We start from the raw sequence: 23842 nt of genomic DNA on the forward strand, positions 1-23842 counted from the left end.
CTGTGAAACCTAGTATGCTACCCAAGATATATGACAGGGAACTTTGAAAACTATAGGGCAGGTGCTTAGGCTAGTTCAGTTGCCCCCTTGTGCTTTATGCCAAGTGTATTCTTTTTTTTTTTTTTAAATATACTTTTATTGATTTTTTACAGAGAGGAAGGGAGAGAGATAGAGAGTTAGAAACATCGATGAGAGAGTAACATCGGTCAGCTGCCTCCTGAACATCTCCTACTGGAGATGTGCCCCCAACCCAGGTACATGCCCTTGACCGGAATCGAACCTGGGACCCCTCAGTCTGCAAGCCGACGCTCTATCCACTGAGCCAAACCGGTTTCGGCCAAGTGTATTCTTAATAAATTCATTTACTTTGCTTCAACACTGTTAACCTGACACTTGTCTGAAATCTTTCTTACAAGATTGACAAAATCACCCTGTTGGTGTCGCTCAGTTGGATCCATGCACCAGGAGGTCACTGGTTCAATTCCTAGCCAGAGCACGTGCCCTGGTTGCAAGCTCATTCCTGGGAAGGGGGCATGCAGGTGGCAGCTGATCGATGTTTTTTTTTTTTTTTTTTTTTTTTTTTTTTTTTTTTTTTTTTTTTTTCTCTCTCTCTCTCTCCCTTCCTCTCTAAAATTCAATAACAGCATATTAAGAAACAACAACAACAAAAAAAAATATTGACAAAAGCCACAGAGAGGACAGCCCCTCCTCTGACTCAGGGTGCTGTCTGATAACACTTTTGATTTTATTTTCTAAATATTTTCCTGATCAATCTTCTCTGCCCTCTTTCCTCTATTTTAGCTGTACCATTTCATTTCTTATTTTGCTTTCTGCAACAGCCTTCTAACTTATCTCTGACTTGTTGTCTAGAATTGTCCTTCTAGATTTTCTTTTTATACACTGAATAGTATAAATTTTTCTGCTCTCAGTATTTAGTATAAATAAGCCTCAATGATCTTTCTATTCTCCTAGTACAAATTGAATTGTCCTTCAGTGTCCTCTTAGGCAGCAGACATAAGCAACTCAGTTCCTACCATCAACTTATAGCCTTTTTAGTTTCATAATCTAATTTCAAGGGCAGAATTCACTTTTTCAAAGAAGCAGCACTTGGGGTGGGGTAGGCAGTGGGAGGAGGGTGGAGAGTGAATGTGGTGTAAACAATGTGTACCGCAGACTAGAGAATGAGGGGTTTAACACAAGGAATTTGTAGAGATGCTCAGCCTGTAAATGAACAGTGTTGTACTGTTCCTGGGGCTTGGGCCTATGATTTGGAGAGCAATGGAATGATAGTAAGGGTGCCCTAGCATCAGGCTTTTCTAAGGGATCACCGGTGGAAGGATGCTTCAGGCTAGCCCAAGTGGACTGAGAGTCTGTAATGTATACTAATAAAAGAGAAACATGGTAATTGGCATACAACAGCTACCCTTTTCATTGGCTAATCAGCGAGATATGCAAAGTAACTGTCAGCCAAGATGGCCGCCGGCAGCCAGGCAGCTCGAAACTAACATGAGGCTTGCTTGCTTCAGTGACAGAGGAAACCAACGTTCCCCGCCTGTGACTGCAGGCCTCTGAGCCAGCAGTTTAAGAAACATTGTAACGAATACTGCCCGACTTCAGCCAGCAGGATCGCAACATTGTAAGCAAAGGCCAGAAACCTACTTTCAGCAGCGGAGGCTAAGAGCTGGAGCCAAGCCTCAAGCTAAAGCTGGCCCAGAATAAAAAAAAAAAAAAAAAAAGGAAAAAAAGGAGCGGTTGGGAGCTTCAGTCACCCCCTGCCTGAAAACAGCCCTCAGCCCCTCACCCAGACTGGCCAGGCACCCTAGTGGTGACCCCCACCCTGGAGGGTGTGTGACCAGCTGCAAACAGCCATCATCCCCTCACCCAGACTGGCCAGGCACCCCAGTGGGGACCCCCACCCTGATCCAGGACACCCTTCAGGGCAAACCAGCTGGCCCCCACCCGTGCACCAGGCCTCTATCCTATATAGTAAAAGGGTAATATGCCTCCCAGCACCGGGATCAGCGGAGCCCTGCTCTGTGGGTGACGGGGTAGAGCCATAACCTTCCCATCAGCCCTGCCCTGAGTGTGACAGTGGAGGCGCCCCAATCCGCTGATCCGCCCAGCTCTGTGTGTGACAGGGGACGGTGCCCCAACTCCCCTATCGGCCCTACTCTGTGAGTGACAGGGGGGAGCTCCTCAACCCCCTGATGGGCCCTGCTCTGTGCGTGACAGGGGGGAGCTCCCCAACTCCCTGACCGACCCTGCTCTGTGCGTGACAGGGTACGGAGCCCCAACCCCCCTAATGGGCCCTGCTGTGTGCGTGACACAGTACAGAGCCTCAACCCCCATGATCGGCCCTGCTCTCTGAGTGACAGAGGGCAGAGCCCCAACCCCCTGATGGGCCCTGCTCTGTGCGTGACAGGGGGTGGCACCGCAACCTCACCATTGACCCTGCCTTGAGTGTGACAGGGCCCTGTGCCCCAACCCCCCAATCGGCCCTACCCTGAGCCTTACTGAGGGTGGCATCGCAACCTCCCAATCTGCCCTGCTCTGTGCATGACAGGGGGCGGTGCCCCAACTCCCCAATCGGCCCTGCTCTGAGCCCGACCAGGGGCTTCACCTAGGGATTGGGCCTGCCCTCTGCCACCAGGGAGCAGGCCTACGCCAGTAGGTCGTTATCTCCCGAGGGGTCCCAGACTGCGAGAGGGCACAGGCCGGGCTGAGGGACCCCCACTCCCCCCTGAGTGCACAAATTTTTGTGCACCGGGCCTCTAGTACAAAATAAAAAAGTCCTGCATTTGGAAGAGGTGAAGGAGGGCTATTATATTCACTGCTCTATCCCCAATTCTCTGACACTCAATAGGTGCTCAACAAATGCTGCATGGAAAGGTATCAGTGTGAATCCAGCTGGTGTGGCTCAGTGGCTGAGCATTGACCTATGCACCAGGAGGTCACAGTTTGATTCCTGGTTAAGCCATATGCCCGGGTTGTGGGCTAGATCCTCAGTGTGGGGTGTGCAGGAGGCAGCTGAGCAATGATTCTTTCTCATCATTGATGTTTCCATCTCTCTCTTTCCCCTTCCCTCTCTGAAATCAATAAAAATTATCTACACTAATAAAAGAGAAACATGCAAATTGGTGTCACTCCACTATGCCCACCAGTCAATCAGAGATGGCAGTTAATTTGCATACGCAGGCACGGAGCGAAGACTGAAGGCTCCAGCCGGAGTGAAGACTGAAGACAGAAGAGTCTTCGCTTCTCTGCTGTGGCCAGACCAAAGCCCTGGATCCCAGATGCCGGAGGAAAACTGGTGCCCGCAAGCAGGGGAAGGAAGGCCTATTGTGTGAATCTTTGTGCAACGGGCTTCTAGTTAAAAAAAGAAAAGCATCAATGTGAATCTCTACATGATGTGAGAGTGAAAAGTAACTTCCAGCTGAAACCGGTTTGGCTCAGTGGATAGAGCGTCGGCCTGCGGACTGAAGGGTCCCAGGTTCGATTCCGGTCAAGGGCATGTACCTGGGTTGCGGGCATATCCCCAGTAGGAGATGTGCAGGAGGCAGCTGATCGATGTTTCTCTCTCATCGATGTTTCTAACTCTCTATCTCTCTCTGTAAAAAATCAATAAAATATATTAAAAAAAAAGAAAAGTAACTTCCAATGTCTAAACTTCAGTGGCTTTCTCTGTAAAGTGAGTATGCAAAGAGATCATGCATGTGAATCTGCCAGTTAATTCTAAAGCAAATCACAAATGAGAGGAATGAACAATTAGGTTTCATTAGGTTTTTTCTGTTTTGTTCATTTAAAAACATTTCTAGATATTAATATTAATTTTCATTATTAAAGAGCTGTGCCAATTTCTCAATAATGTTCTTTTATTAAAAATATAGATCATCCAAGTTATAATAACATACTAGTGATCTGGGCACTCTGCAAAGTTTCTGTCCTACAGGGTGTGGAATGCAAATGCAAGTGTCCAGTAACCAGATTCGGGGTGACAGTGCCCCAGCAACAATATAACTCATGGCCAAAGTTGGAGTCATGTGACCCTGTGAGGAATCAGGATCCCTCCTCTCTGGTTTTGGGGTGCATCACCCAAGAACCACCGCTGCCAAGTCACTGCAGCTCAGCAGCTCCTGTGTTGAGTGTCTGCCCCCTGGTGGTCAGTGTGGATCATAATGACTGGTTGGACGGAGGGAGGGACACTTAGCATATTAGCCTTTTATATAAATATATATTATTCATACAACTCAACAAGGCTCTTTTAATTTGCAGGAGACAAAATGCAGGCCATGAACATTTTTATTTTTCCTCAGTCATTCTCCCTGCAAAAAAAGGAGAGTGCTCTTCATAGATTATAGGAGACTTCCAAAATTTTGTCTTTGCATGCAAAACATTTTACATTCTGACCATTGCCTCTCTTTAAATTTTCATCCCACTTCCAAAGCACACATTAGAGCAGCAGACATGGTAGCTTACATCTGCCTGTGCTGAGCCATCCTTACTTCCCTGAAATTGCAATGCTCTTTCTCATGTGAACATTTGAGTGCACTATCAATCTATAACCCCCTTTCTGCTCTCCTGTGACTCATATCTCTGTAATATTTCAGATGGAGAAAGATTGCCTTATGATCATCACATTTTGCTTTTCATAAACTATGTGTACTGTACAATATTTGTGAACAAAAGGTAAATGTGAGAATAGCCATTGTGAACACCTAAAACAATTTCACATATGGTGACATGTCATAATTTTACATCTAATGTTAACTACCTGTACAGATTTTCTAAAAATGTAAGTTATTTTACTGTCACTTTCTTCCTTAGAAAAATATGTTGGTTTACATATAATCAAAGACTAGTCAATGTTCTTTTTATCTGTGTGATTATTCTCAAACAGTGTTTATTACAATGCTATAAGAATTTACATGAAAAAAATTCCATGGTCATATGTTTGGCAAAGCTGTGTCCAACATAAATATTTTTTATAAACTCCAGATAATTCAATATAATGATGTACATTTGGGGACACTAACAGATATACATTAAGCAGTGTTTCCGAAACTCTTGAATGTAGGACCATGTATGCAGAAATAATATCTTGTAAAAGTACTGATATAGATCTATTGATTTATCTTTATAGAAATAGGAGCAAAATAATTCTGCCTTTGAGAAATTCCTCCCAAATAATCCCATATTAAATGTGCCAATACCTTTGGATTAAGATTTTTTTTTCTGTTAAAATATCACTATGATAGCAGCTCCAGTTTATGCCTTATCTGTTAATATAATACAGTATCTGTTAAGTATACTCCATGTTAAAACTATCTTTGAAAGTTAATGTTGAAAATCATTTGATGGATCATGGAAACCTCAGACATTTGATAAGATGCTGCTACTCTAACAACAACAATAAAAATCTGACTATAAAAAAGGGTCAAACAGCATTACTTCAACATTTTTCTAAGGGTCAAAATGTTACAACAGTGGAAAATTACAACTAGCTAGTCTTGTCATCAAACCTTCCTAAAAAATTGCTATCTGTAATCTGCCTCAAGAATGAAGTCATTTGGAGTTAACCATTATCCACAATCTATTTACAAGTTAAGAGCTCTCTAAGCCTCCAGCTATGGAATCACGACAGTATAATAGATGGTGTATATTGCCTTTGGAAAAATGAAGGTTACTTACCTAAATGCCTGTTGCTCTGCCCATGTATCATTACCTATCAGCCATTAGAAAGCCACTCATCGTCCCAGAGCAGTTAACTTGCTGATTGGTTTCTGATTATTATGTTTCCTTGGGCAACTGATTGATTCCTATCATTTTTTCCCTCTCTATTGCCTGCAGAAAGATTTGTGTACCACAGATAATTTGCTCAGTGGTTTTTGCCAGCAGGGGGAGTATTGTAGTTTTCTTTCAGACATTGACAGTATTTAACTCCTTTGCCCAGAGGCTTAAATTGTGTTCCAAAGGTAATGGGGATGATGGCAAATACTAAGAATCTCTGAGTATCCTTCTAAAAGGCTTCACCTGTAGCACACTGCCAGCCTCACACCATCACAGCAATGTTCTGACACGCTTGGCCCTATCATTATGCTCTTGATGATAAATATAGCATGCCTTAATCAATCAGTTTAAACGCAAGCATCATTACTTTCTTTTCTGAGACTCTTTCAGATGATGGCTGTTTAAAAACTTAAAAAGTTTTGGTTAAAATGACTAATAAGTGGAACTCCTAAATTATATTTAAAAATATATCTTTATTGGTTTCGTAGAGGAGGAGAGAAAGAGAGAGAAACATCAATGATGAGAATCACCAATCAGCTGCCTCCGGCATGGCCCACATTGGGGATCAAGTCGCCATCCTGGGCTTGTGCCCTGACTTGGAATGGAACCATGACCTCCTGGTCAATGCTCAACCACTGAGCCATGCTGGCCAGGCCTAAATTATATATATATATATATATATGTATATATATATATATATATATATATATATATATATATTTTCTGATAAATTAAAGAAAGTATAAAAATAAGATAGGCAACTATAACTCAGAACTTCAGTGAAAATTCTTCTCTGCCTAATGTGCCTTAAAGCTACCCACAAAAAGTCCCTATATTTGCCTTATTATTGCTACATTAATTTAATATCACATTTACACATCCACTTTTAAAATGAATATACAAATGCAAAGGATAAAAAATACTCTATCAGCTTCCTGTGACTTAGGTTATCAGACTACTTTGTTAAATGACAATAACTAAGAAAATAAGTAAAATATGGGACATTGGATATGAGATTTGAAATAAGTAACTTGGACCATAAGTCAGGGGTGATAATAATTATGTGGGTGCTGAAGTGAGGAGCTATGTAAAATGAAGAGGACTCATGAGTGAGCTGGGCTTTCATGGAGACCATGTGTTAAAAGAAGACTGAATGAGAAGCAAGAAGGGAAATAGACATGCTTCTCTCACCTTGCAGCTTTGTGCAATTCCGCCACACTCATGGGAATTCAACAATTATCATTCACCCACAAGACACCTTTGTCATCAGTTTTCTAAACATACCAATAAAAAGCCTGTCATGTTTTTGTGCACTATTTTCAATAAAGGTGACATCTCTCTTTTCTTTTCTCAAAGGTTACCTTGCTCCTCATATTTTTAGCTGTTAAAATGCATAGTACCTCTAGTCAAAAAGAATCAGTTTAAAGCATTATTAAAAACTAAGATTTATTTTTTATCTTTCACTATATTATTTCTTGCCTAAATAAAGTAAGATTAGTGTTTTATGTTGTAATAACAAATAACTTTTTAAATCACAGATTTAATAAAATATTTAAAGTCTCTCTAATTCAATAGAAGCAAAGAATTAGTTGGACCAGCTTCAATGCTGATTGGTTATCTTGATAAATTTTTAATTTTGAAAAATTAAAAGTTCATAAAAATCATGTAATATCTATAATGTTAACCTCCTAATATAGTGTAGCTATATAACAAAAGCCATGTGGTTTGCATTAGCCATATTAAGCTGAAGCACAGTAATTCCTTAAATAATTTAACTAACATTTTCTGAGTTATTAATACAGTTTCTGGGAGTATTATATTTAGTAACAGCAATAATGTAATGAACTAAGTAGTTTATTTTGTCCTCATGGAACTTACAGTCTAGAGGGGAAGACAGAAAGTAAAAAAAAAAATAATAATAAAATTACTTAGTAATTAGCAAATGTAGTAAATGACATGTTAGACAATTATGAGGTATTACTGAAACTTATACCAAGGGACTTAATCTACCCTAGAGTAAAATATAAAACAAGTTTAAAAGTGGATAACAGTGGCTTTCTAGCAGGGACTTAAAAGGACTTTTAGCTGAGACCGGTTTGGCTCAGTGGATAGAGCGTCGGCCTGTGGACTGAAAGGTCCCAGGTTCGATTCCAGTCAAGGGCATGTACCTGGGTTGCGGGCACATCCCCAGTGGGAGATGTGCAGGAGGCAGCTGATCGATGTTTCTCTTTCATCGATGTTTCTAACTATCTCTCTCCCTTCCTCTCTGTAAAAAAAATCAATAAAATATATTTTAAAAAAAGGACTTTTAAATTTTGGAAACTCTTCATTTGTGAAATATATATTTTTTTGAGTAGCTACTATGAACTAGGCATTGTGCTATGTGCTAGAAAAACTCAATGAGCTTGATGGACCAGTACTTCCCTTCATAGAGCCTACAGTCTAGTGAAGAAGAGTAAAGGGCACACCATTGTCAATCAGGCAGTCTATGATTGATTTAGAAACCATTCTTTCTGTCTGAAAAGCACATGCTTTAAAATCTCAGTTAATTGGCTCTTTATCATCCAAAAGTGTGAGATACACTGATTTGAGATCAATGTATTAAAAATTTATTTATTTATGGTCTTCTATAGTCATCTATGAATTTTTATTGTACCCTACTGAATATATGTGTTGTGAAGAGAGAGAAACATTGACATGTGGAGGAAGAGAGAAGAGGAAGTATTTGATTACTCTATCATATATTAATCATATGAATTTTTAAATATCATTAGACAATATTTCCAGATTCCCCACTGAAAGCTTTTTGAAGTTAGATATTTTGTCTCATTTGTATTTATAGTGTTTGTAACAAGTAGAATTTTATATAATTTGTTTACAATAAGTATTGTTTGAATGTTGGAAGGATAGATGGTGAGGGAAGGAGGCAGGAAGAGAGGAAGGAGAAATAAAAATACTTTTTTATTATTTACCTTATTTTCTTTATCATTTATTGAGCCAAAATCCTTTGATTTCTCTACTGAATTTTCTAACAGAAAACATTCTAAATTATAAACTTCTATTCAAACCTAAAGGGAAAAATGTAAACACACTTCTTAAATTAATGATGATTAAGTTTTACTATAAAATTCATTGTATAATAATATAGGCTTATTTAGTTACAGAAAAATCACTTACCCCTACAATGAATGACCTCAATCTTTTAATCACCTTACATTTATTTTTCACCTGCTGTAACTATTTGACTTTTTATTTTCTATGTTCTATAGAATTGTCTATGTTATGATCTATCTGTAACTGCTTCTATCTTAATCAGAATTCTTTTTATAGTCTTGCTATGATGATTATGTGCCATAAGATTGAGGATGTTGGAGATGTGGGCCTTCTTGTAATCAGTATTTTAGTGTTAAATGCCTAGCTCATGATTAAGAGCTAATTTATATAATAGACTGAACTGACTTTAACATATAAGATTGTTAACCCATGTTCAATATAATTACATTTTAAATTACATTCTTTATATGCCATGAAAATCTTAAATCACAGAGTCAATGAATTAGACAAGCTTTGTGTTGATTGAAGACAAGCTGAAATGCTAAGCAGTTAACCAAAATCAAAACAGATACACTGTATTGCTAAAAGAGTTCTCTCTCTCTCTCATAAGTTTAGAAAGTGGACATGGTTATATACTTTTGTAATAAGCAGTGAACTTTCTCATTATAGGTAGGTTAAAAATATTGATTTTGATACCAGTGATCACACACTATATCAAAACATCAAATTATTTATTCTCATTTTTTCAAGAGATATGGAGAACAAAGGTTTTTAATTATGTTTGTGTCAAAACTGAGTTATTGACAAATTTTTATCTTATAAATAAACATTAGAGCAGGGGTCCTCAAACTACGGCCCGTGGGCCACATGCAAATACAAATATTGTATTTGTTTCCGTTTTGTTTTTTTACTTCAAAATAAGATATGTGCAGTGTGCATAGGAATTTGTTCATAGTTTTTTTTTTAAACTATAGTCTGGCCCTCCAACGGTCTGAGGGACAGTGAACTGGCCCCCTGTTTAAAAAGTTTGAGGACCCCTGCATTAGAGACTATTAACACTGAAATAAAATCAAGAAATCTTTGACTTTCACCAGCTGGTTTCATATTATATTTATTTTATTTATATACCTTTAATTGTTCTCTGGATTCTTCTTCTTCTTCTTCTTTTTTTTTTTACATTTTGAAACAAAACTTTCTGTTCAAGATAGCTAATTAAAGAGTATCTAGCTACTGAGTCTATTTTTTATCTTTTGTCCTTTATAAAACTTTGAAAAAAGTGGAAGGAGAATATGCACAAATAAATCCCAGAAAGCTTGTAGTCACTTGTCATGTAACTCTAGAAGCTCTGAGATAGTATTCGCTTAAGAAGGGCATCTGGACTGTAAAGAAACAGCCCACTAAAATATGAGATTTTCTATTCTCTAAAATTATCATGTTCTGTGGGATTTCTTTGACTCATTTGTCACTGCCTGTTTAAAACATCTGCATTTTTGCTGTTCATTTATTATGTTTGGCATTAAAAATGATATGTGTTAGTGGTAAGAGTGCTAATGTTAACATTTTAGTTTAATGATGATTGTGTTTCTCTTATCTCAAATCTCATCCATCTATTTATTCAGAATATACTACTGAATACTGAATATGTGCCAAACTGTTGGAGGCACCTGGAACATAGCAAAGAACAAAATCAGTAAAAATCAATGCTCCCTCACAAAGTTTAATTCCTGTAGATGGTGCAGGGAATATATATATATATATATATATATATATATATATATATATATATACTAATAAAAGGCAAACATGCAAATTGACCATACCTTCGCTATGCCTTAATGCATGGCCACCAGCCAATCAGAACAACTATATGCAAATTAACCCAAACAAGATGGCGGCCAGCAGCCACGGAGCTGAAGCAAGCAGGAGGCTTGATTGCTCCAGTAATGGAGGAAGCCAAGGTTCCCGCCTGCTGCGGCCAGCTCTGAGCTCCAATCAAGGCAACAAAGTTTCAATTATAGAAGATAAATAAACCGCAGATACCTGTTTTCAGCCGGCCATGGCCATGGAGCTGGAGCGAGCAGGAGGCTTGGCTTGCCTCTGGCAATGGAGGAAGCCAAGCTTCCCGCCAACCCTGGCCGGCTCTGAGCTCCACTCACAGCTACAAAGTTTTAATTATAGAAGGTAAATAAATCCCAGAGTAAAAAGAAAAAAAAGGAGAGGCTGGGAGCTTCCATCGCCAGAGGGCTTGGCCAGCCTGAAAATGGCCCTCAGCCCCTCACCCAGACTGGCCAGGCACCCCAGCGGGACCCCACCCTGATCCAGGACACCCTTCAGGGCAAACCAGCCAGCCCCCACCGGTACACCAGGCCTCTATCCTATATAATAAAAGAGTGATATGCAAATTGACCCTAACAGCAGAACGACTGTTTACTATGACACACACTGACCAGGAGCTGCCCTGTGGGGGTCAGTGTACTCCCACAGGGGGAGCTCTGTTCAGCCACAAGCCAGGCTGATGGCTGCCAGCACAGCAGTGGTGGCGGGAGCCCCTCCCACCTCCTCAGCAGCACTAAGGATGTCTGACTGCAGCTTAGGTGTGCTCCCTGTTGTTTAGTGGATATTCCCTGAGTGCTGCAGGGCTTCCAGAGGGATGTCTGACTGCCAGCATGGGCCCGATCCCCCAGGGAGCGGGCCTAAGCCAGCAGGTGGACATTCTCTGAGGGATTCCAGACTACAGGAGGGCATAGGCCGGGCTGAGGGACCTCCCCGAGTGAACAAATTTTGAGCACCCGGCCTCTAGTATATATAACATACAAGGAAAGCATACAGTATGTTGAAGAGTATTAATTGCTAAGTGTAAAGTTAAAGGAAAAAGGGGAATGGGAAGTATTGATGATTGAATATTTTATATTTATTACTCAAGTTAAAACTGGAAAGTGGGCCAAACATAGTTTCAGTACCGGAATGAGGTTTTACTATTTTGTTTATTTGTTTCACAAATTAAATATGTTGCTTCATTTTGATGGGTAATTCATTTAAAATGAATTTTATTATAACTCAATTAAATAACAACACATAAACACAAAATAGATTAATTAAAATCCAACAATATTTTCTCTCTAATTTGAATAGAAAGTAGTTGTACATAGTAGAAAAGAGACAGTTGTCAGGAAATGTGGGTGTAATTTCTCATCTAAAACTGTGTTGCTCTGAGCAAATTACAATCTCTTGGGTCCTCAGATCCTTAGTAAGATGAAGAGATAGACTGAATATTCTTTTAAATATAACATTATAATATTTTTATTGTGTGGATTCTCCTTCTACTCACAATCTTTCTTTTGTCATCTAATTTTGATCAACTAACCCCCTATAAAGGCATTTGACATTTTCCTGACTGCAACATGAGAAACCATTTATTCCCAGGTATGATTTGGCTGATCTGACCACCTACAGAGCAACCTCTTCCCTTCTTTATGTATCATATCTTAATTTCACAATAGGAAAAACTTCCTGGAAATAGGAAATAACTTCTTTAGGTGAGGATAAGGGGGAAGTCCTCCTTGAATCTCCAGATGAACTCTCAAAGAGCATTTGTAGAAGAAGAGTCATACTTCTAAGTATTATGTAAAATTAAAGTTAAAACCCCAAGAGTTTTTTTAAGATGCAATTTTATGCACAGAGAAAGGTAATGAGGAAGATATTTTAAGTAAAAATAATTTTCAGTGCTTTCAAATCATATGACATATTCAGCTGCCTACTCTGAATCCTCACAAGATCTACTCATGAATAAGGCTTGACAACTGGATTTAAGAATGCCACATTTGATTGCAGTTTCTGTGATTGCATAGAGAACAGTGAGTGATATATCAATTTACCCTGTTTCAAGAATTCACAAGTAATGGAGACTTATCTGTTAAAATGTTTGCATGACAAATAATTTTATCTTTAAAATCAGTATTATATATCAAGGTACCACAATTCCCCTTTTGGTTCTCGTTTCACATGCTTTTACATAGCTATACTAAACTAAATAAAACACCAACACTATTTGATTCCATCAAATCCTGAATTTATAAGGATATGTGACTATTTTAGGACTTATTAAGGGAATTTTCTTGATTGGATGTTATAATTTCACATCTTTCACAGTGCTTTGTTTTAAATATTTTTACATATGAGAAATTAATTAGAAGTTATTTTTTATTTTAGTACCTAAAAAGTTTATATTACCTCAGAGAATCACATTGAACAGTGAAACACAAGTAGAAATAAAGTTGTATAGTCAATGTTTACTATGTTCATTTATTTTATTTTTCTGATGTATTCATTTATGCATTTATTATAGACTCTATATGAATCCCACAGTTATTCTTTTAGATCAGTATTCAGTGGTCAAAAACAGAAATAAGATATTTCTTGGGTGTGGAGTTTACATTAAAGTGGGAGAAACAGATATACAAATGAATAAAACCATTTAAATTACTGACATATGTTCTGAAGTAAATAAACAGTTTAATGTGACACATAGTGGTGGATTAGGGAGGGGAACAGTGCAATGGTGATTATGAAAGAATTCCAAAGGAAGTAGCATTAGAGTCAAAGCATGACTGAAAGTTAGTAATCTAGATATAGCCCAAAATTTTCAACTAGATCTATGTGTTCACATAATCTCAAACCTGATTATATTTTTAAAATGTGTTGTGTCGTTTCTATCTTGTGCCCTGACATTTCACAAAATTGAAAACCTTTCAAACCATGTACAAATATATATATAATCTAATAAAAGAGCACCATGCAAATTGATTGTAACATTGCTATGCCCCAAGCCACGCACACCAGCCAATAAGAGCAACTATATGCAAATTAACCCAACCAAGATGGCAGCTGGCAGCCATGGAGCTGGAGCAAGCAGGAGGCTTAGTTGCCCTGGTGATGGAGGAAGCCAAGCTTCCCGCATGCCCTGGCCAGCTGTGGCCTCTGCTAAAGGCAACAAAGTTTCAATTATAGAAGATAAATAAATCCCAGATACCTGCTTCTAGCCAGCCTATACTGGGAGTTTGGGTGGCTGGGGGCCGTGGCCAGCCTGCAAACAGCCATCAGCCCCTCACCCAGGCTGGCCAAACCCTCAAGGGGTGAGGGTTCCCACTGGGGGGCTTGACCAGCCTGCAAACAGGCCTCAGCCCTTAACCCAGGCTGGCCAGGCACCCCAGCAGGACCCCCCTCCCTGAAGGGGGTGTGGCCAACATGAAAACGGCCCTCAGCCCCTCACCCAGGCTAGCCAGGCACTCCAGCAGGGACCCCCACCCTGAAGGGGGTATGGCCAGTCTGAAAACAACCCTCAGCACCTCACCCAGGCTGGCCAAGCACCCCAGTGGGACTCCCACCCTGATCCGGGACATCCTTCAGGGCAAACCAGCCAGCCCCGACCCGTGCATCAGGCCTTTATCCTATGTAATAAAAGAGTGATATGCAAATTGACCCTAACAGCAGAACGACGGGGAATGACTGATCACTATGACACACACTGACCACTAGGGGGCAGACGCTCAATGCAGGAGCTGTCCCGTGGTGGTCAGTGTGCTCCAACAGGGGGAGCTCTGCTCAACCACAAGCCAAGCTGATGGCTGCCAGCACAGCCTCTCCCGCATCCTCAGCAGCACTAAGCTCCGCAGACTGCAGCATAGGCCTGGTCCCCACTGGCAAGTGGACATCTCTCGAGGGCTCCCAGGCAGTCAGAGGGATGTCTGACTGTCCAATCCCCAGGGAGTGGGTCTAAGCCAGCAGGTGGACACCCCCTGAGGGGTCCCAGACTGCGAGAGTGCACAGGCTGGGCTGAGGGACCCCCCCGCCCCCCCTGGGTGCACAAAGTTTTGTGCACAGGGCCTCTAATATATATATATATATATATATATATATATATATATATATATATATATGTGTGTGTGTGTGTATATATATATATATATATATACACACACACACACACACACACACACATCTGAGTAGTAGTCAGGTTATTATGACCTTGTAGGCAAATTAGCTATAATTTCAAGCTGAAGTTGCTAGAGGGCCAGATCATTACAAACATTTGAATAGCACAACATACTTAAGTATTGTTGTTGATCAAGTTCATCCTATCATGTTGATGGTGTATCCCAATGGAAATGCTTCTTCCAACGAGACAATGTGCCATGCCACGGTGCTAGTATTGTGCAGGAGTGGTTTCAAGAACATGAGGGAGACTTTACCTTGCTTAGGTGGCCCCCACAATCACCAGATCTCAATCCAATTGAGCATTTGTGGGACGAAGTTAAAAGAGCCATCAGGCAGCTGGTTCCACAACCATCAAATCTCACAGCACTGGACAGTGCTATTCATCAGGCATGGTGTCAGATTCCTCGCATCACCTTTCAACATCTCATGGAGTCAATGCCAAGAAGAATCGCCACAGTATTGAAGGCAAAAGTTGGCCCAACAAAGTATTGATGGGGTGGTCATAATAATCTGGCCACTCAGTGTATATTCCTGTATAACCCTATATAATAAAGAGCTAATGTGGTAATTAGACCTGACTGTGGAATGGCTGTCCAGAAAGACCTTCTGGAACGACCTTCTGGAACAACCAATGGGAGGTGTGGCGGCACAAGGCAGCTGGGACAGCAAGGGCCTACTTGTGCAGGAATTTCATGCATTGGGCCTCTAGTATAACATAACAGAGTATATAGCCATATAATATAGCCATATGAGCGTATATCCATGCTCAGGTGAAACTGAGGTAACATAAATAGCAAAGTAGCCCATGGATTTGTTAAAACTCAAAACTATATTATAGAAGCTTTTCTTAAGTGTGCATACATCCATATTCAAATATAAACAGGAACAACTGAAATTTTACTATGGTTCAAATACTAAATAGAAGACTGATTTTTATCAAACCATGCCTGTATTTATGCAGTGCAAAAACATGATCCATTTTTTGACATTTGTATATATTACTATATACTCACCACATTAAGTCTAAGTAACCACTCATCAATTATTACACTATTATTGATTATATTGCCCTTTACCTTTTTCACCCATCCTTTTACCTACCTTTCTCCTGGAATCAATCAATGTGTAATTTTTAATGTGTGAACTAGAAGAATGTGAGTGTTTTTTCTTTCTAAAAGAATATATATATATATATATATATATATATATATATATATATATAGTTTAATTGCTTGCACTTATTTAAACTGCTATTTTGTTTCCTTTTTTAGATTTGTTCTCTTAAGAATGTTATGGTTGCCGAAGCCGGTTTGGCTCCGTGGATAGAGCGTCGGCCTGCGGACTGAGAGGTCCCAGGTTCGATTCCGGTCAAGGGCATGTACCTGGGTTGCGGGCATATCCCCAGTAGGGGATGTGCAGGAGGCAGCTGATCGATGTTTCTCTCTCATCGATGTTTCTAGCTCTCTATCTCTCTCCCTTCCTCTCTGTAAAAAATCAATAAAATATATTTAAAAAAAAGAATGTTATGGTAGACATACGTAATACTTTAAACAATAAATAATTTAAATTAAAAAGAAAGAATGTTATGGCAGAAAATGGGCCTAATACTTTCTACATTCAAACTAAAAGACTAGCTTGTTAAAATGAAAGCTATCCTCTGTCATATCTAAGGTGGACACATAAATCATAATTCACCTTGTTAGTATGCTAGCAAATATGCTATTTTTGCTAAACTTGACTTAAACTTGGTTGTGTCCTACATAGGAAAAAACTCTTATCCTTCTAACATAATATCATACAAATAGAAAGAGAGCAACCACGTGCTTTATTAGTATTTCAATTCAACTTAAAATGTAACATACATTGCCTACACATGTAATATAAATAGACTTTTAAATGTCTTTCTCAAAGAATTATACCCACCAATTTATTCTGATGCATAAAAATGTATATCGGTGAATTAGACAGTTATTATATTAATGATAAAAATTCTTGGGGGTAGTTAATACTTGCCTTAGGTATCATTGAGAACAAAACCTTGAAGACTAAGAAGAATGAAAGATAAACTAAGAATAGAAAATGGAGATTTATTAAAAGAAATTAATATTCATAGGATTCAAATATTACATTTTCCTGAATTATTGACAATAATGTTAGAATGTGACCAATAGAATGTTTGGTAGAAATAAAGATAGTATTGATAACATTATATATTTGGTTTCTACTGTATGTTGGAAACTGAGCTAATATTTTAACATGCCTAGTGTTATTTAATTCTCATAAACTGATGTGATGATTAAAGGGTTAATATATTTATATAACAGTTGTTGTTAGAAACCCAGTCCTGTGGTAAATAAATAAGATAATACATGTAAAGTGTTTTTAAAAGTATCTGATCCATAGTAAGCTCTTAATAGAAATTATCTCCATGGGAGCAATGTAGCACAGTGATGAGGAATAATTCTATAGTTAGTCTCTAAGCTCTGTCACTTTTTTACCCTGTGATTTGGGGTCATGTGACTTCACCTATGTTTGCCTCTGTTGATTCATCTGAAAAAATGAATATAATAATGCTTGTAATTCATAAGATTATCAATAATGCAATTTTAGATTACTGTTAATTCTAAATACTTCCTAATATTGTTTTCAGAATAATTTCCATATATGTTAATTTGGTTTAATAATATATAAAATTTTTACATGTCATTTATCCCTTTCAAATTTTTGTATTGTGGTAAATATACATAAAACTTGTCATTTTAACCATTTTCAAATGTACAGCTCATTGGCATTAAGTACATCCAAATGATTGTTCAACCCTTGCCGCCACCATCATACAAAACCTTTCCCATATCCCAAAACTGGAGCAGTGACTCCCCATTTTCCACTTCCCCCACCCCTTGACAATCATCATTCTACTTTCTGTTTCTATGAGTTTGACTGCTCTTGGTACCTCATATAATTGGGACTTATTTTTTTTTCTTTGAAAATTTTTTCTTATTTAAGTAGGCTTTGTGATTTTGGAGCATTTTATTAGCTTTAAATTATCTATTCTCATTTGAGATATGTTTTAAAGAGAAATAGAAAGGACAAATGGAATTAACCATCTTATTCTCACTTAGGAAACATTTACTTCCCTTTCATATTCTATGTTCTCTTTATAATGAGTTATTATTTAAATAGATATAATAAAATCCCAAGGCTGGATTATGAAAAAGTAATATCCCCAATGTTACCTCTTTGGCAAATTTTCCTGTACAAATAAGGCCAACATACTATAGTAAATATATTAAAATTTAGATAACCAATAAGAGCAATTATTAGTAACTAAAATCAGTGGATGGTTTGCTCCTCTTTATCTTGCCAAATAATGCATTATTATTTGATAGTTCATTATTGTAAAAAAATGCTTTTAGAAAAAATTATTTGATTTGCTAGAAGCAGAGAAGACTAAAACTATAGTAAAATTTTTTCTCTTTGGATCTGGATATTAGACACTGTATATGCCAGTTCCTGATGTATGGTATGATCAATAAAAATATGAGTTGCCTTGAGAGAAATCAATCTGTATATTCATAAACTCATCCTCAGGCCCCTCACATGTCAGGGAATATTATCTGGGGAGGCAACCTTCTGAATACAGGAGCCCCCCAAAAACACACACACAAAACTGAGATTAATTTACTGTTCTGTCCAGATTCCATAATGTAGCTATTAAAGAAGCTGCATCTGGGTAGCAGTACATTTCTCTGCTCAGGGAAGACAGGAATTATACCAATTCAAAGTAGCACTTTATTGAATGTTTGCTGCTAAGCAACACAGAGTATATATGGAAGAGTGTTGCTAAGCAGTACACCTCATCTATTCCATTACTGATTTTTGTTCGTATAATGAAAAAATAGCCCAACATTCATCTCTCATGAAGCTTTTCTCAAATATAACTAAGTTCATATCAAGCAAAATAATTTTAAATATGAAATCGGTTAGAAAATGGGAAAAGTTCTACCACAATTTTGAAACTGGCAATAATATGATTGGTTGATTCACTTCCATAAATGTCAAATTGACAGTCATGAAAAAGTCACTATAATTGATAAACCACAACTTAAAGTACGAGAAATAGAGTTGATATTCTCAATAAATAAATATCTAGCATACACAAATAGGAGAATCTTTAAAACCTCACCAAGGAGAAAAGAAGATGTGGCAACAGGTTTCAAGTTTGATTTCAGGTCAGGGCACGTACTTTGGTTTCAGGTTCCATCACTGGTAGGGCATGTGTAGGAGGCAACCCATCAATGTTTCTCTCTCACATCTCTAGTTCTCTCTCGCTTTCCTCTTTAAAAATCAATCAACATTTTCTCAGGTGAGAATAGATAAATAAATAAATAAATAATAAAATCAATGAATCATTACTTTTGTCAGAATGAAGATTCAGTCATGATGTCTGACCAAGGTAGAGTGGCTACAGAGCACCTGACAGCATCTTGCCCAAAAGATCCTACTAAAACCTAAGCTAGGTTTTACAGTCAAATATCTTTTCTTTTTTTCTCCCCTGTCATTCATTTTCTATATTTGCTTCCCCTCTCATCCTATCAATTCTGGAAATACCTGGTCTCCAGAAATGAGCTCATCTATACTTTGGATTTCCAGAACTTTCACTTGACAACATGACTGATAATCTGGTTTTGGTTATTTCAAACAGACATAGTCCCAAATGGGATGACATACAGGAAAATCCAATGAAATGCTTAACAGTGATATATTATAAGCAATACAACATTTACTAAAAGCATTTTCAACAACTTTTTCAAGTCATATAAATGCAATAGAAGTTGCAACAATTTTTTTTAACACAGAAATGTATTTCAAGATGATCAGTTGAACTGAGACAAAACCTTTGCATAGTGTGTAAGTTCTAGTAAGTGTGTACTGAAAAAAAATGTATAATATACGTACTTCAGACTTTCTGTAAGATGTAAGAGTATCAAAAATATTAGACAATACTAATTGCATAATTTTTCTACTCCAGTAAAATTTGTACTGAAAACTTATTTTTTCTTATTTGGAAAGGCAATATAAAATATTCCATTACTTTGATATATGCTTTACTTATTATATCATTACATATTTATAGATATTTGGCCTTAAAACAATAAATTAGATATATTTCAGATCTGCAAGAGGCAAAAAATAGAAATTAAGTCAAGGTATATGTCAAGTCAAAAAAAAAAATCAAAAGCTACCCCAAAGGAAGAAAAGGTTTTTAACATAATATTTTAATCTAAGCAGATGTCTATTTAAATATAGATTTGCCAATCCTCCTCTAAAATACATAGTGCATGAATAATAGAATTAAATTCTAGATCCAATCTATTTCTATCTAGTTACATTTTGTGAGGTTGGGTTATCATTTTATTTTGTCTTTTATCCAGTTAGTTTTATCACAGGGTAAAGGCCACTGTCAAAGTTTGTCAGTTTTTAGACAGGTAAATGAAAGTCAAAGATATGTTAGAGGAGATAAATTAATTCACATATGTTAACTTAATCTATGAAAATATGTTAGAGAAAGAAACAAAACTATAGAGCATTTCCAAAAAAAAAAAATGATGGCGGCTGGCAGGACGGAGGTGAGGGATAGGAAGTAAGTGAGTGAGGGGATGGAAAGAGATTGTGTTGATGTGTGTGGTGTGTGTGTGAATGAGTGAGGGACAGTTAAATCCGGCAGGAGCAGGGGAGGCTGGCAGACCAGACTCCCTGCAGGAAGAGACTACCACCGCTGTGGGCACTCCCCGGACTATGGGCCTTGGGCACTGAGCCCATGCCATCTTGAAGGGGAGAGTGGCCGTCTAGGAACTCATCAACACCACCACCGAGACAGCCCTTGGACACTGCCCCCAATTCAGCAGCCACTCCAGCCAAAATCCTGCTGCCCCACCTGCAGACTCGAAGACCCTGGGACCTCCACCTCCAAAGGTGCACCGTGCCCGCAGCAGTAAGTGCAGTCTCCCCCTCCCCAGTGGCAGACCTCTGCATTCCCGCTTCTCCAGGGCGCAGGTCTCCCAGGCACACCACTCCATAGACTTCTCTTGGGAGTCACTCTGAGCCCCAGCTGGGTGTGATTTTGTACAGACACAGGTACACTGCCCCCCAGTAGAAAATCTGAATTCTCTCTGACTGAATAGCTGCCTACACACACTCAGTTGTGCAACTTAAGCGCCAGGGCCCTTCAGCACCAGGGTCCCTCAGAGTGAGTCAGAGCTCAGTGTCCAGCAAAGGCACTGCCACAGTTGCTCATTCCCCCTGAGCCCATCTATCCACAGGGCACTTTGGGAAGCTGCAGTGAGCCTCCGCTGGGTCCTATCTTGGCCAAATAAGGACATACTCCCCTGAGCAGTAGAAATTCTGAATTCACCCATCCTGGATATCTGCCCAAAGACGCCTCAATTAAGTGTGCCAGGGCCCTTCAGAGTGCTTCAGTGTGCCTGCTCTAGCAAACTCACTGCGAGTGCTCTTGTGTGCCACCACCGGGAACATGAGCCTATCCACCACAGGTGCATCAGCAAAAACTGAGTTTCCCCACCCACAGCTGCAGAACTCTGGACACTACAGTCGCATTGCTCTTCCAGTGTGCAGGTCTCCCAAGACCACCGCTCCACAGGCAGCCCTGGGGCTCCACTGTGAGCCCCATTGGACACGCATTTAAACAAACAGGGGTGCACTGCTGGGCTGTAGAAACGCTGAATTCCCTCTTCTGGGATGCCTGCCCACAGACAGTGCAATCCAGTGACTTCAGTGCCAGGGCCCTTCAGAGTGTGTCAGTACACCCTGCTGGCAAACACACCACAGGTGCCTCTGTGAACTGCCGCTGGGATCGCGAGTATCCAACCAGGCAGACAGCAGCAAAAGCTGAGTCTGCCCACCCCACAACTACAGAACTCTGGACACCACAGTCATGCCTTTCCAGAACGCAGGCCTCCTGAGCCCCACCACCCCAACAGATGGTTCCTGGGTGCCACTGTGAGTCCCTGCGGGGCACAGGTGATTTCAACCAAGGGCACAAGACAGCAAAAATTGGGACACCCCCTCCACTGCTGCTGACTTCTAGACACCTCAGTTGCACCTTTCCAGCTCGCAGGCCTACATCAAGAGAACCCAAATAGCTCTAGTAGGGAGCTGCATTAGACTGTCAAGCCCAGGAGACCTGAGAGGTCACACCAGTAGCACCATACCCAAAAGAAACTGGGTAGCAAAGCAGTCGGGGTTACAATTAAAACATTACAGCAAAACAAGGGAAGACAAAAAGCAATCCACAAAGGAAAGAAAAAGAGGATCACCAGAAAGGGAGTTAAATGAAATTGAGGCTACTAACTAATCAGAGAAAGAATTCAGAGTAATGGTTAAAAGGATGCTCAAAGGGCTGGATGACAAATACACACAACTCGATGAGAATTATAAGGAGCTGAATGAGAATGTCACCAACATGAAAAGGAACCAAGAGGAAATGAAGAACGACATAGCTGCAATAAAGAACACAATGGGAGGCTTAAATAATAGACTAGAAGAGGCTGAGGACTGCATCAGCGAATTAGAAGACAAGGTAGGAAAAAACACACAAACACAGGAACAACTGGAAAAAAAAAAAAAACTTAAAAAGCAAGAGGAGAGCCTAAGGGAGCTTTGGGACAATGCAAAACAAAACAACATTCACTTAATAGGGGTACCAGAAAGAGAGGAGGAGAAGCAAGGAATAGAAAACCTGTTTGAAGAAATAATGACAGAAAACTTCCCTGATACTGTCAAGTAAAAAACTACACAAGTCCAAGAAGCACATAGAGTGCCAAACTAGATGATCCCCAAAAGACCAACACCAAGACACATCATAATTAAACTGGAAAACACCAATGGCAAAGTAAGAATCTTAAAGGCTGCCAGAGAGAGACAAAAAGTTACCTACAAGTGATCTCCTATTAGAATATCAGCTGACTTCTCAACAGAAACACACCAGGCAAGAAGGGAATAAAATGAAATATACAAAGTGATGCAAAGCAAGGGAATGAATCCAAGAAGATTATACCCAGCAAGACTGTCATTTGAAGGTGGAATCAGGACCTTCACAGACAAAAAAGGGCTAAGAGAGTTTATTACCACCAAGCCAGCAATGCAAGAAATGCTAAAGGTACTGCTGTAAAAAGAAGAAACAGAAAAACAAGAATAAACTCAAACATTAAGAATAAAAATGAGCACAAACAATTATTTTTCAAAATAACATTAAATGTAAATGGATTAAATGTTCCAATCAAACGACACAGGGTAGCTGAATGAATAAGAAAACATGACCCATATATTGCTATCTGCAAGAGACCCACCTCAGAACAAAGGATTCACACAGACTGAGAGTGAAGGGATGGAAAAAAATTTTTTAGGCAAATGGAAATGAGAAAAAAGCTGGGGTTGCGATACTTATATCTGACAAAATAGACCTCAAAGTAAAGGCCATAGCAAGAGATAAGGAAGGCCACTACATAATACTAAAGGGAGCAATTCAACAAGAAGATATAACTCTGGTAAACATATATGCACCCAATACAGGAGCACCCAAATACATAAAACAACTTCTGGAAGATATCAAGGGAGAGATCGATAGCAATACAGTCATAGTAGGGGACTTTAATACTCCACTGACACCACGGGATAAGTCCTCTAAACAAAAAATTAGCAAAGAAACAGCAATCCTAAATGACTCACTAGATCAGATAGACTTAATTGACATCTTCAGAATATTTAACCCCAAAGCTACAGAATATACATTCTTCTCCAGTGCACATGGGACTTTTTCAAAGATAGCCCATATATTAGGACACAGGCAAAGTCTCTTCAAATTCAAGAGAATAGAAATCATAACAAGCATCTTCTTAAATCACAATGGCATAAAACTAGAAATCAACTACAATAAAAACATTGAAAAAAAAATCAAACACTTAGAGGCTAAATAGCATGCTATTAA

This window comes from Myotis nattereri (genome assembly GCF_964212035.1).
Source record: "Myotis nattereri genome assembly, chromosome: 2".
In the NCBI taxonomy this organism is placed as follows: domain Eukaryota; kingdom Metazoa; phylum Chordata; class Mammalia; order Chiroptera; family Vespertilionidae; genus Myotis; species Myotis nattereri.